We start from the raw sequence: 16,717 nt of genomic DNA on the forward strand, positions 1-16,717 counted from the left end.
ATCCAACTCATTTCTAATGATATTTAAGCCAAGGATTGAAGGGGGAATGAACATACTTACCATATGTTAGTTACCATTAGTTTAGTTTTAGTAGTTAGAATTAGTTTCTAGAGAGAGAAGCTCTCACTTCTCTCTAGAATTAGGATTAGGATTAGTTCTTAGATCTAGGTTTTAATCTTTGCTTTCTTCTACTTCTACATCTCAATTCCTTGTTGTTAGATTCATTCTTCTTCCATTCTTTTATTGTAATTTCCTTTATGTTGTTCTTATACTTTGTTGTAGATCTACTATTGTTCCTTCCATTTTCTTCCAATTCAATAAGAGGTAATTCATAATAATTGTTCTTCTTTGCTTTTCTATTGTTGATCTCTTGCCTTTGTAGTTAGATCTCTTTTTAATTCTTGCAATTTATGTTGTTTACTTTTATTGCCTTTTATGTGTTTGTTGAAATGCCTCTTCTAGATATAGTATAGATTTTGTTCCTCTTGGCCTAGGTAGAGTAATTAGTGACACTTGAGTTATCTAATTCCTTTGTTGATTGGTAATTGGAGAAATTGCTAATTGGTTTGGAGTGCACTAAAGCTAGTCTTTCCTTGGGAGTTGGCTAGGACTTGTGGCTCAAGTCAATTCATCTACTTGACTTTCCTTTATTTAGTAAGGGTTAACTAAGTGGTAGCAATGAACAATTCTCATCACAATTGAGAAGGATAACTAGGATAGGACTTCTAATTTTCATACCTTGCCAAGAGCCTTTTTTTAGTTGTTAGTTTATTTTTATTGCCATTTACTTTTCATGCTTCTCATCCAAAACCCCAAAACACAATTCTAACCAATAATAAGGCACTTTATTGTAATTCCTAGGGAGAACGACCCGAGGTTTGAATACTTCGGTTATTAATTTTAGGGGTTTGTTTTAGTGACAAACAACTTTTTTGTATGAAAGGATTAGTGATTAGTTTAGAAACTATACTTGCAACGAGAATTCATTTGTGAAATTCTAAACCATCAAAAATCCAATCGTCAAAATGGCGCCGTTGCCGGGGAATTGCAATGGTGTTATGTTATTGGTTATTGTATATATGTGAATAGTGTGAATAGCTTGCTTTTTGCTTTAATTGCTAGTTGTAGAATTTTGTTTCTCTTGTTTTCTATTAGCTTTCGTTTTTACTTTCTCTTACTATCATGAATTCTCACTTTGGCTATGAGTGTAGTTACAATTATGTTGTAGGTGATGAGGACTATAATGAAGATGTGTATCAAGAATGGGATAACCAAAGGTGGGAGGAGCCATATGCTTATGATCAATCCTCATGGCAACAACCCCCACCAATGCACTATGAAGAAGAGCCATTCTATGATGCATATCAATCTAATGGTTATGGTGAATCTCCTTGTGACTTTCAAGAACCACCACCATATGCCTATGATCCATACCCTCAACATAATTCTCAACCATACTCACAAGCCCCCTCTTACCAACCACCTTCGCATGACCCTAATCCATATCCATCACACCAACCAACTTTTGAGCCATATGAGCCATATATGGAACCACCACAATATCAACCCTTTCAAGAGCCACCTCCTCCATATTATTACCAAGATGAACCACCTCCAATAAATGAAAATTTTCAACCACAAGATGAATTCTACTTTCCACCACAACCTCTCATGGAAGAATACTCATACCCATTGATCCAAGAGCCACATGATCCTAATCATATTATCCAAGAGGAACAAGAGTCAAGGGATCGTCTCAAGGAAGCATTGGATCAATTTCAAGCAACCATGGAGTGTGTTGTGCAACAAGTGGAAAGAGTGGAGAATATTGAACCACCACAACTCTACCAAGAAGAACCACCTTCCTACTATGAACCCTTCCCCCAAAATGATGAATCCTTCCAACCACCCTAATCTCTAATGGATGAAACCCTTGGTGCTCTTGTTCAAGGGCAAGAAGAGATGCAAAGGGATGTGCAAAATTTCATGGCCGCCTTGGATGCGGTAACCAATCAATTAGCCTCCCAATGCTTGAACACTCAAGGAACTCCCACGGCTACATGTGGAGAATCAAATGAAGAACATAGCATGAAGGAGAGATTGGAAACTCCGGTGGGAAATGAAGGAAGTTGCTTTGTATTGGAACAATTGGAGGAAGCTTTAATTGTTGAATACAAGGAAGAAGTGGTAGAAGACTTAAGAGATGCGGAGCCTCCATGGGAACATAGAGTTGAAGAAAACCCCTCCAAGATGATTGAAATTGATGCTAGGGAGGAAAGTGCACACCTTCCAAGGCATACTCCATATGAATACTTGGATGGGATAGAGCAAGGATTGAGTTCCCTTGGTGATGAAGATCAAGCATCAAGTCCTAGTGGTGGAGAATCCTTTGAACTTGAAGAACCTTCTCCCGGTGCATTTGAAAATGTTGTGGAGGTAAACTTCTTTCACCCTCCCAATTATAGTTTGATTAAGGGAAAAGGCTTAGATAGTATTAATGAACAAAGGATTGAATTAGAGAAATCTTGTGAAGAGGTGGAAGTCCTTAGAAATAGAAGGATGGGAGTGGAATACGCTTTGTCAAGATCGTTGAAAGCATCTTTGCCTAGGTTGTCATCTACTCCTTCACTTGAGTGGGTAAAATTCATTTCTATTAGCTTTATTGTCCCACTTGAGTATGGCTTGCTTGGAACGGATGGTCAACTTAGGATGCTTTGTGGGATAAAGCGTAAGCGAAAGATGTTTCGTGGTTGGCGTTGCAAATCAAGGCTCATTATAGTTGATGCATCAAACATGAGATATAAAGGTTGGAGTAGTGCTCAAATAGTTGGGTCTAGGATGATTGTTGGGCACTTCATAGAGAATTCATCTTGTTCACCACCCGGATGGACTAATAATGATGATCAACCTCAAGACGGGTGTGAAAACAAAGTGTGGGACCCCGGATCACAAGAAGAGGATCAACTTTGGGAGCCCAAAACTTGTGAATAACTCCATCAACACTTGGCTCAATCCATAAAGAATCTTGGGGCACAATGGAGAACCAAGCATTGGTGGGAGTTCCAAGATGAATACAAGCACAAGCCACCTTGAGAGGAGCTCCCCATAAGTCCAACTTAAGGACAATAAACAAAAGTGCTAGGTGGGAGACACCCCACTATGGTAAAAATCTTTTCATTTTCTCTTTTGTATATATGGGTAGAATTAGTTTAATTTCATGTTTTGGTAGTTTGTTAAGTGCATTTGATAGTTTAGTATGTTAAATAAGGTTTTATGGTGTTTTGGTAGCTATTTGGAAGTTTGGAATGCTTAGATTGGTGTAAAAACATAGAAAATTTTTGAAAAACAGAGCACCATCCACGCGTACGCGCACTGCGTGCGTACGCGTACATTGAGCATTTTCGACAATCCACGCGAGCGCGCCATGCACGCGTACGCGTGGATTGAGAAGTTCCACCTTCCATACCTTGACCCGAGAGTTAGGCCCGCACTGTGCGCGCGTTGTGCCTTTGGCACAACCCCACTTGCGCGCTCGCGCACATGACGCGTACGTGCCACTCTCGAAATAAACCATCCGCGTGCGCGCGCCATGTGCGCGTACGCGTGGATGCCCTTCCTTCACTACACTTCTTTTCTTCTCATTTTTCCATTTCTTTCCTTCTCCTTTCTTCTTCCCTTCTTCTACCCCTCATCCAACACTTCCAAACACCATGGATAACCATTTATTTTAGTTGGTTAATTAGTTAGTTTTTCATTTTATTTTCTCTCTTTTCATTATAAGTGTTGGATTATTGACTTTGTTTACTATACGTTGTTACCCCTTATTGCTAAATGCTAATTTAGCATTAATGTTTTTAGATAATCTTTGTTGGACTATTTAATTGAGATTATATTTTGCTACTTGGTCTTGAGTTTTTCATGCTTATCTTTTGAAGAATACCAAGTGATGGGAATTGCCTTCGAACTTGTAACTCTTCTTGAATTACATGATTTGGCCACCATGTGATTTGAGCCTTATTTTGTGATTAGGCAACCTCTTGATGATGGATGATGATGTGCATTTACCTTAATGCATGGTATTTCATGATCATATGCATCCATATGTGTTTGACTTGAATGCTTTCATGCTTCTTTAATGCTTGTTTTACCTTACAAGTTCACTTAAAGCATCTCAAGCACACTAGGATAAGTGAAGTGCATGCTTCTTTTGTGACATAGCCTTTTATGCTAATGTGTGTTCTAAAACGCGCAATTTAGAATTCACACACCTAATATTTCTTCATGTCACACTAATTCACTCACTCATTTCTAGTGATTTGCCTCATTCCAACAATTATGCTTCCTTACTTTTGTATTACCCTACCTTATGGTGTTATATTTTTGTTTTTCATGATGAATGCACCACAAGCACACATGGAAGCGGAAGAAAGAACACGTAGCAATCCGGAGAGTCGCCGTACCCCCTTGCTCATCTTTGAGTGCACCGAGGACGGTGCAAACTTTTAAGTGTGGGGAGGTCGTCCGACCGTTCGACGATTTTGGGTGACAAGTTTCTAATCCCAACACTTTTGCATTTCATTCTAGGATTTTAGGATTTTTACTTGCATTTTCTTATTTTTGCATATGTATACACAATAAGCTTAGTCAAAATAATGAATTTTCAAGATTTCTATCTATAGGGCACCAATTGATTTGAGTGAAAACTTTTCATATAACTTGCTTGAATTATATATCTTGTGGAACATGATTTTTGAGCTAAGAACACAAGCAAGTGAGATTTGAGCCTAATGGTGTGGTTACATCTTATAACCACTTATTTTTCCTTCTTGTGTGCATTATTCTCTTTCTATGATTGTAATCTTTGATTTGTTTGATTCTTTATGTCCATTATTTTGTGTATTCATGCATTTATATGATTGAGGCCATCATTTCATTAGCTCACTTATCCAAAAAGCCTTACCTGTTATATTCCTTTGTTAGCCAATTTGAGCCTACGATTAACCCACTTATTCTTAATTTTAGCACATTACAAGCCTAAAGCGGAAAACAATGAAAGTCCTCAATTTGGATCTTTGATCGGCTTAGGCTAGTGTATGTGAGTATCATTCGAGTGTGGGAACCTTGGGACATTGGGTGAATAAAAGGGTAGTTTTGCATTGTTATTGGAAATATTGAGGAATTGGGTACATACTCATGTATTAATCAAATGTAAAACCTTATGCATTGAGGTTCTTGTATATAGAAAGAAAAAAAAATAAGAAGAAACAAAAGAAAAAGAAAAGAAAAATAATATGAAACAAAAAAATTAAGAAAAAGAAAAGAAAAAGAAAAAGCAATAAAAAGGGGACAAAATGCCCCAAAGCAAAGTGTAGCTCAATAAAATCAATGCATATGTGTGTGAAATTAAAAAGGAATACATGAGTATGTGAAGAAGTGAGGAATGGGTAGTTAGATTAGAACTTAATTGTATAGGATGCCATAGGTTAGGTGGGAAGTTTAAGCTTATCAAAGATTCAAATTCCAAGCTCACTTAACCAAATATGCATCCTACCTTGACCCTAGCCCCATTACAACCTAAAGAAAAGACCTCATGATACTTGTATGCATGCATAAAATATTTGTTGATTGTTAGAAGAAAGACAAATCTTAGAAAGCATGATTAGGAGAGAATTGAGTGAATAAACCCTAAACACTTGAGTGAATAGAGTGCAAATACATCCGGTGAGGGTTTGATGCTCAATTACATGTTTCCACCAATGATCATCTCCTTTCATGCAAGTTTGTAAAAATATTTAATAGCTCAATTCAATTGTGGTTTGGCATGGTTGTTAATATCTTTTGCCCTTGTGCTTATATATGCTTCTTGGGGATTGATTTATTTTGACCAAGCAATTGCATTCATTTAGATAGTTGCATATAGGTAGATTGCATTTAGTTAGTTTCCATTGAATAAATGCCATCCCTTACTTCATTCTTGGTTTAAGCATGAGGACATGCTTGGTTTAAGTGTGGGGAGGTTGACAAACCCCAATTTGACGGTTTATCTTGTACTGATTTTAGGGGATTTTATAACCTTTTACCCACATTTATTCAATGAAATAGCATGGTTTTATAACTTCTCCCTTAATTGCGCTTAAGAGTGAAAACATGCTTTTTAGGACTTAAAATAGCTAAATCTAATTCTCCTTGATTCCATTAGATGCCTTGATATGTTTGTTAAGTGATTTAAGGTTTAGGAGGCAAAGATTGGATCAAGGGAATGAAGAAAGAAAGCATGAAAAGTTGGAGAACTCATGAAGAAATGAAAGAACCGGAAAGCTGTCAAGCCGACCTCTTCGCACTTAAACGACCATAACTTGAGCTACAGAGGTCCAAATGATGCGGTTTCAGTTGGGTTAGAAAGCTAACATCCGGGGCTTCGAAAAGATATAAGATTTGCCATAGTTGCTACACGTATGGTGGCGCGCACGCGCAAAATACGTGCACGCGCCGTTGGTGCACATGATCACTTCATGCAAACTCGTGGCTAGCGAATTTACAAGCCTTGTGGGCCCAATCCAACTCATTTCTAATGCTATTTAAGCCAAGGATTGAAGGGGGAATGAACATACTTACCATATGTTAGTTACCATTAGTTTAGTTTTAGTAGTTAGAATTAGTTTTTAGAGAGAGAAGCTCTCACTTCTCTCTAGAATTAGGATTAGGATTAGTTCTTAGATCTAGGTTTTAATCTTTGCTTTCTTCTACTTCTACATCTCAATTCCTTGTTGTTAGATTCATTCTTCTTCCATTCTTTTATTGTAATTTCCTTTATGTTGTTCTTATACTTTGTTGTAGATCTACTATTGTTCCTTCTATTTTCTTCCAATTCAATAAGAGGTAATTCATAATAATTGTTCTTCTTTGCTTTTCTATTGTTGATCTCTTGCCTTTGTAGTTAGATCTCTTTTTAATTCTTGCAATTTATGTTGTTTACTTTTATTGCCTTTTATGTGTTTGTTGAAATGCCTCTTCTAGATATAGTATAGATTTTGTTCCTCTTGGCCTAGGTAGAGTAATTAGTGACACTTGAGTTATCTAATTCCTTTGTTGATTGGTAATTGGAGAAATTGCTAATTGGTTTGGAGTGCACTAAAGCTAGTCTTTCCTTGGGGGAGTTGGCTAGGACTTGTGGCTCAAGTCAATTCATCTACTTGACTTTCCTTTATTTAGTAAGGGTTAACTAAGTGGTAGCAATGAACAATTCTCATCACAATTGAGAAGGATAACTAGGATAGGACTTCTAATTTTTATACCTTGCCAAGAGCCTTTTTTTAGTTGTTAGTTTATTTTTATTGCCATTTACTTTTCATGCTTCTCATCCAAAACCCCAAAACACAATTCTAACCAATAACAAGGCACTTTATTGTAATTCCTAGGGAGAACGACCCGAGGTTTGAATACTTCGGTTATTAATTTTAGGGGTTTGTTTTAGTGACAAACAACTTTTTTGTATGAAAGGATTAGTGATTGGTTTAGAAACTATACTTGCAACGAGAATTCATTTGTGAAATTCTAAACCATCAAAAATCCAATCGTCAAAGAACAACGAAGCTAATTACGTTGAAGTCAATCCAGATCCATAATGCAGAGAAGAAAAACACGAACAGAAGAGAACAATGAATTTAATTAGGTTACTTGAATTACGTTATATGGAAAGATTTACGTTGAGAAAGGTTGATCACGCAAAAGAAGGATTACGTTATATAGGTTATATGAGGCGCGTGTAAAACAAATTAGAGTGTGGGTGGGAAAAAATGCGTGTAGTGGAAGGTACTTGGATAACATCCATGTAATTTTTACATGGAGGTAGAGCTTTTCCGTAACAATATAAAAGTACTTTTAGTTTATTTATTACATGAAAAACATCTTTTTTTTAAGGAAAAAAGATCTTTTTAAAAAAATGTAAATTACAATTTCTCAAAAAAGATTTATTTTTTATTTTTCTAGTACTTTTACTTTTACTACTAGAAATTTACCAAACACACTAAAAAATAAAAAATATCTTTTTTCATTAAAAAATATCTTTTTTTATCAAAATAATGACGCCCAAACAAGCACTATATTTGGGTATAACCATATAAAAATAATTTTTTGTTTATTTGTTACATAAATTTTTTTAAATCTTTTAAAAATATATGTAAATTGTAGCTTTTCAAAAAAGATGTTTATTTTTTTAGTGTTTTTACTTTTATTATTAAAAATTTAAAAATCTTTTTTCATAAAAAAAAATTTATCAGCTTATTAATTAATGACACCCAACACAAACACTTAAATAAATTTTAACTTTTTATAAAATATTTTTTTATATTTTTGTTCTTAATTTGTTCTCTTAAATAATATTGACATCGCAAATTAAATATTCATATGGCATGTCTTACTATTTTAATATTTAACTTGATATATCAGTACTTAAGGGACAAATTAAAATAAATACCATTTTAGATTTCTCTAAATAAAAAAGAAAAAATGATATGAACTAAAATTAAAAAATTAATTATTTATACTGATTTATAAAATTTTTTTCCATAAATATCTAGTAATATATATATATATATATATATATATATATATATATATATATATATATATATATATATATATATATATATATATATATAGAGAGAGAGAGAGAGAGAGAGAGAGAGAGAGAGAGAGAGAGAGAGAGAGAGAGAGAGAGAGAGAGAGAGAGAGAGAGAGAGAGAGAGAGAGAGAGAGAGAGAGAGAGAGAGAGAGAGAGAGAGAGAGAGTGCATGATAATGGAACCACTACATGGATACAATGAATAAAAGGATGAGGGTCTTTTCAGATTAACATGATTTAGAAAGTAATTAAGCGTAGTGTTTTTTCGCTTCATGCATTGAACATGCATGACATATGTATATAGGCCTACCCATGTTCAATGATTTTCCAAAATTGGGGTTACACTCTCGTATGATACTATGATTATCTTTTTCGTTATTCCTTATTCTAACTACTATTGTTAATTAATAATTAATTACTAACAAGCCCTTAATTGGTTGTCGTCTATGGCTATACGCCTATATTGGCCAGTCAAATCCAACCTGGTTGCCTGGTATTTATTCTAATTACACTTAAAAAGAGGTTGAATTTTAGGTACACTTCGTTTAACTTGTTCGATAAGATTAAGTTTTATTTCATAACACATGATTAATAATTAATCGTAGAAGTCTGAATTTTGAACTAAATATTTTTATATAATTTGTTCAAATCTCAAATGCAAATATCTAGATATCAGTTCTTTTTTTTTATTATTTCTCATGCTATCTCTCAATTTAGTAGGCTAAAAATTAATGTGTCGCGGATTAGAACTCTATTTAAAAATTTGTCGCTAGCCAATGAATTATTACATATACCAAAGTGAGATTCGAATCCCTTATACTTATATAAATAAATTAGTGAGTTAATCATGAAACTAATCTAAATTGGTTGATATAAGTTCCTTCTTATTATTTTGATTTAATTAAGATGGGCTTCGTGTATTTTTCATGAGTTAAATTTTGTGGTTTTTGAACAACAAATTTGGGCTTCGTTTTTTTCATTGTTGACCATAATATTTCTTAGTTCAGTAAGTTAAGCATTAATCTGTCGCGGATTAGAACCCCATTTAAGAATTTGTCAATAGTTAATAGATTATTGCATACACAAGACAGAATTTAAACTTTTAAAACTTGCTTAAATGCATTTTTCTGAGTTGGGCTTTGTTTAATAAATGTTAGTTTGTACAATAAGTAAGGAATCAATGGCCCAAATCCAATTAAAAATATGGGCCTAGAGAAAATTTTCATAGAGGGTCTTGCTTTAGGCCTATCCCACATATTTTTGGCATTTCCTCTTGGAATAATTAGAAAATCAAAATGTTATTAGAAGGCTAAAATTAACAACATATTTATATAAATATATATAATTTAATTTATTTTTAATATACATCTTATATTTTAATATGTATTTTATATTAATAGTTAATTTTGATGCACATCTAAAATATATGCCACATATTTCCTTTTTTTTTCTGGTGATATAATTGTAATGATTGCAAAAGAATTAAACCTTTAGTATGTTGTGAATAAAATGGTTTAGGTAAGAGTGTGGATAAAAGAGAGCTATGATTATTGATGAAAAATACTATTGTCTAACACATTGATGTTTCTAATTTTGATATGAGAATTGATTGCTACACCATTTTGATAGTAGTTTTTTCTTTTTTTTAGAAGACAGCTGGGATGCAACGCCTTATATATGCATATTTCTATTTGTGTGTGGTCGGCATAGTGGTCTCTAGCTAGCTTAGCCTATTCATTTGATGTATAAAAGAAAAAGGAGTATCATTCATTCATTCCAGATGCCAACTGCTATGCCTTGTTTTTCAAGTCTAAATTGTTGCACCAATTCACCAAAGTCACCCCACCCCCCAATCATTTCATTTCAGATTCTAATATACGTCAATTTTTTCCATTTCGTTTCCAGATAACATAAAAAAAAAGTTTAATTGTGTTTTTGATAAGTTTATTATTAATAAAAAATTTTAAATGTTTTTATTTCATGAATGCAAAACAAATATATTAATAATTTAAATTTTTCATATTTTAAATATAAAATTTTTTAATTTATAAATTTTAACATGTGTCTTTAAGATACAAGATAAATAAACTAAAAAAAAAATTCAGTTATGCATTAGAATGAAGAATTATTACAGAAACTTTAAATAACGAGACAGTGATAGAAAATGATGTAATTAACCAATAATTTGGGCAAAGTTTAGACATGATTACAATAATAATAAAATCTTATTTCATTAGATGAGATTTGCTGTATAAATCAAACAATATCATTAAACCTATATATATATATATATATATATATATATATATATATATATATATATATATATATATATATATCATGTCTACACTCGTTACAATTTTTTTTTTCTAATTTTATCTTGACGACAATTTTGAAAGGACGAATTTTTCTTATCCTGTTTTTGATTTTGTTTATTAGCTACTCTTTAATCACTTTGTGCTAAAAACCTTTTTTTCCATTTATAGCCGAAAACTTCTATCAAATATTGAAAAATAAAGCAATAACAATTTTATTTCCACAAATATATAATAGTCATCAGTTTACCCTTTACTTTTAAGCAGGGAAAAAGAATTTTTTTTTCTCCAATATTATGTAATATTTTTTGAAAAAATTATCTCCAAATATTCATATATATAATATGGTTCTGATTCTATAAATATATTGTGGCAAGTCACTTTTATAAATCCTCATGATGCATCGAATAACAACTTATCATTTCTATTAAAGGTTAAAGGTATGCTTCAAGATGTACATCTAATAAGGGATTATTATTATTATTATAACTATATAAAAAAATGAATATTACGACATGATTTAAGAAAGAAAATAGCGGGACATCGATATAATATAATGAAATTAAGAGGATAATATAAGACTAATTTGAAGCACAGCATAGCATAGAAAATCAGAGATACATACACCAAATGGAATATGAGTTGTAAGATTTTGTGCTTAACTTGAGAGACATTTATAAGCAAGAATACAATCATTATTTAGTTTGGCCTATTTTTTTTTTATTATTCACAGTATTCTCTATTTTAATAAATTAAGAATTAATCAGTTATAAATTTAAATTTTATTTTAATCAGTTATAAATTTAAATTTTATTTAAAATTTTGTGATTGACTAATAAATTATTATATTTATAAAACGAAATTTAAATTCTAATATTTATTTAAGTAGATGAATAAATTAATTACTCGACCAACCAAAATTAATTAATTTGACCTAATTGATCCAATGAAACCACAATCTCAAACCTAATTTCCTTTTTGTCTGTCTTGTGGAGCCATACGCGGAAGCCACCTCAAAATATCAACCAACATTCATGCCAATTCACCTACAATATTGTTATTCACCAAATTGTGTTTTTTTCCTATTTCAATATCTCATGATAATTATTCTCCCCTCATAATTCCAAATTGAGATCATACAGCTGTAGTATTGAGATTTGAGACCGAGAATCCGAGATATTGTTTTCCTCGTACTAAAAAGTGGAATAATTAGTCCTTGAAAATTGGCATTACTGTGACAACACCTAATAATTGCCAATTTTGTCCTTCACCCCATCAATCCCTTCATCTTTTTTATTTCTCAAAAAAGATCAAATATTCACTTTTTTTTATCTTAAAAGAAAAAGTGTTTACTTTATTTTAGTATATAGTACCAATTTTTTTTTATAATATTTTAAAAGACTATAGTCTAATAATTTTAATCATTAATTTTATTTAATATATATTATATATTTTTTATAATTAATATCAATACTTAAAACTACTAAAACACCATATTTTAAGAACATTTAAATTTTTTTCGTTAATATATACTAAAACACCGATGGATAAGAAAAGTGGGACATAATTTTCCGAAAGCACTAACTAAAAACTCATCATCACCACGTAATCAGTACCCACCTCCATCATTATCTATATAACTCGTAGGTGTCATCCTAAATATATTTAAAAAAAAAGATTTTGTGTTACTGTATTAACTTTTATGTAATTTGATATATCGAGTTATCAACTCAAAATAGCTTAGTGCGTAGAATAATAGGTCTTTATAAAAGTAAATAAAAAACAATGATTAATGAAGGCTCTGCATTACATAAGAATTTCTTCCATTTTATATTGGTGGTCCATATTCAATATTCGCCAAATCATTTTATATTTTATTGGTGGGTGATTAAAAGTCCAGTTATAAAAGCGGACAAACAAAATTGTTGTGTAGAAAATATGGATCCTCGACAAAGCTAATTTGACAAATTATGCACGGAATAAAGTAAAGAAACTCTTTAGTAATCTAAGAGCATATAAATTAAAATATTTTTTTTTCTTACAAGAAATATAATCTTCATAAATGTATATAAGCATAGCAACATTAACGCTCGAGTATAATTAATCATCATAAATGTTTATTAAACATAGGAATATTAACATCTCTTGACTATAATTAATCTTCGTAAATGTATATTTAAGCACACGAATATTAACATCTCTTGACAATAAATTAACTGACACTATTAAACCTAATATGAGTATTAATTTTAACAATGTTTGATAGGTCATACAAAATAAGTGTAAAGTAGTTTAAAGTTATCTTATTTTATATTTTTAATTATTATTTATTTTATTTTGTATTGTTTAATTACTATTAAAATAATTGAATAATATTAAAATAATTATAAATATTACACATATAAAATAATAACTGTTAAATTAAATAAAATAATTTTTTATTATTATTTTTTTAATATTATTTTATTTTAAATAAATATGGTTACTTTTATAAAGACATCTTAATATTATAAACAGTTAATATAATTTTGAGAAATTAGATTAAATCACTAAACCAATAAATTCAATCGGGTTAACTGAGAATCGGTTAGACCAATTCAGTTCAGTCAAAAAAAAACAATTGACAACAAACTAATCAATAAATTGATTAATCGGTCAAACCAATATATTATTGATGTATGAACATCTTTTAAGAGTTTTTCTTATCATTTTCTTAATAAAGTCAGTGATCTATGTTTAAGTCCCTTATATTCTTACTGCTTAATAATTTACAATATCATCTTTACATAAAAATATCTTTATTAAAATTACCCCCTTAAATAAATTAGTAAATGGTGAGTAAAATAGGTGTAGATAAGAATTAAGAAACCACCAAGGAATGTAGCTAAACATATTATAAAGTCAAAAGTCAAAACGTTATTACTGCTACTACATTACGCGGTACTCTACTCCACTCTAAGACCATCTCCAGTAGGGAACTCATCCCAGTTCCTGTTTATGGCCCACCTGTCATAAAAAGTAACTCCACATCAGCTTTTGCGTCATAAACAGTAAATAGAAACTCAAAGCATCTCTCTCTTCTCCATTAGGAGGAACTAACTTTAGTCCCTGTTGTGGTTCCACTTAATTAATTAATTAAAAAACTTGTAATTAATGTAATTAATTTTTTTTAATAATAAAATTTAAATATTTAAATTTAAAAATAATTCACTATTAAAATATATTAATATTAAATAGATTCATATATAACAATAATACACAATAGATGAATTCGGGGTTACACTAATTTGTAAAATTACTTAATACAAAGAAAAACATAATTAAACTCTATAGTTGACGACAAGCATTGTGAAATTGCCATATGTGTTCAATCAAGTCCTCCTTCAATTGTCTATGCTGCTGCCTATTTCGAAGTTGGGCATTTCTTTGGAGAAATTGATGGTATGGTGCAAAATCTTCCTCTCCCAGCTGAGGTTGTGATAAGCCATTTTCAACATCATCATACTCTAAGCCTTGAGCAAAATTTCCTGCATAGCTGTCTCTTTCATCCTCAACAATCATATTATGCAATATAATACAAGCTCTCATTATGTTGGCAAGCTTTTTCTTTTCCCAAAAACGAGCTGGACCACGTATAATTGCAAAGCGTGCTTGCAACACTCCGAATGCTCGTGCCACATCTTTTCTTTGCCCTTCTTGGTATTGTGCAAATAACTTGCGTTTCTCACCTTGTGGCTTTGAGATTGATTTGACAAATGTGGCCCATTCAGGATAAATACCATCTGCTAAATAGTATCCCATTGTATAATTATTACCATTAATTGTATAATTTACCTCCGGAGCACGGTCGTTTAGAATATCATCAAACACTGGAGAACGATCTAACACGTTGATATCATTATTTGAACCAGAAACTCCAAAGAATGCATGCCATATCCAAAGGTCTGAAGATGCTACAACCTCAAGTACTATGGTTGCAACCCCACGATAACCACTCATGTACATACCTTTCCATGCCTTTGGACAATTTTTCCATTGCCAATGCATGCAGTCAATGCTACCCAACATGCCAGGGAAGCCACGACCTTCCGCCATTTGTAGCAGGCGTTGTACGTCATTTGGATTAGGTTTTCGCAAGTATTCATCCTGGAACACGGAAATGACACCTTCAACAAATTTTTCCAAGCATTCGATTGTAGTGCTCTCGCCTATGCGCACATAATCATCAACAGCATCAGCTGCAACGCCATATGCTAACATCCGTATCGCAGCGGTACATTTCTGAAGTGGCGACAAGCCTCTTCTTCCAGTTGCATCAACCCTCTGTTGGAAATACGGATAGACGTTTGAGAGAGCGTCTACTATCCGAAGGAACACATCTCTTCTCATTCGAAATCTCCGTCGAAAAATGTCAGCATTATACACCGGTTCATCTGCAAAGTAATCTTGGAAAAGGCGATCATGTCCTGCTTCTCGATCTCTGTTGATCCATCTACGAGGAATTGGGATAGGGCTTCTATCGATATCTTCTTCTTCTGAATCTTCGAGTAAATACTCATCGATCCAATTATCTATGAGTGTGTTATCTTGCCGTCTTCTTTTGCCATACAAAGCCTCATTGAACATATTATCAAAATTTCTAGCCATATGGAGAAATGTAATTTTTAGTTCTTTGTCGATGTGAGAAACAAGAGTTGAAGTGGAGTTGTGGAGTCATTGATAGTTGATATTTATAAGTGTGTCTGCAATAAGTACCTTAACGGCTAGTTTTGCAACGGCTAGTTTTGCAACGGCTAGTTTTTCTTAACGGCTACTTAACGGCTAGTTTTGCAACGGCTAATTAACGGCTAGTTTTGCAACGGTCACTTTAATGAACAACAACGACACAATAATATTGACTAATTTCAAATCTTACATCAGAAATAAATAAAACAAACTACATCACATACCAGTAATACGCAATAAATAAATAAGAACATACTACATAACTCTACGAATACAAGGAACCATTAAGTAAACCACTTGGCCATTATTTTCTCACATGCAATCTCATGAAGAGCTCGTCGTTTCTCACTCATTGTAGACGTGTCAGCATTAAGTATTTGCATATCCATTTCCCTTTCTTTTGCTTTTATCTCCATTTCTTTAATATGCCTCTGAGTTTGTAATTCTTGTTCTTTCATTGCCGCTTGAATTTGTATCTCCTTCTCTTTGATTGCCATCATCTTTGCTCTATGTTCCTTCTCCTCTTCTCTTTCTTTTTCCCTTTCCATTAGTTCCTTTTCTCTAACATTCTTAATATCTTCCATGAGAGATAATTTTTTGACAACCGATGATTTTCTTTCGCTAAAATCTTCAGACATCTGTGCTTTTCCCTTACCTCTTCGCTTGCTCTTCTTTGATCCTTGTGGGCGAACGGGAGAGTCCACACCGGGTTCGTCAGCCAACGGTGTTTCTGGGTTTGATGAGGATGAGTATGCTCCAGTTGCACTAACCTTGGTTCTCTTTGAGCCGCCACTCTGTGTAGGTAGTTGGCTTCTCCATTTTTGCTCCAATCGAAGCATGTTCCAATGCCTCTCAAAAGTGAACTTTTGACCATAATTTGTGGAATAAAGTTTATAAGCCAACTCCTTTATATCATCAGCGTTCGAACCACTCCTTATGTTTCGACTAGCTTGATCGTAGCAACCAGCAAATTGTGCAACAGCCTTGTTGATCTTATACCATCGTTTCTTACATGCAACTACCCCCCTTGTCATGTCGGTGCAAAATTCTACACA

Source organism: Arachis hypogaea, chromosome 3, assembly GCF_003086295.3.
Source record: "Arachis hypogaea cultivar Tifrunner chromosome 3, arahy.Tifrunner.gnm2.J5K5, whole genome shotgun sequence".
In the NCBI taxonomy this organism is placed as follows: Eukaryota; Viridiplantae; Streptophyta; class Magnoliopsida; order Fabales; family Fabaceae; genus Arachis; species Arachis hypogaea.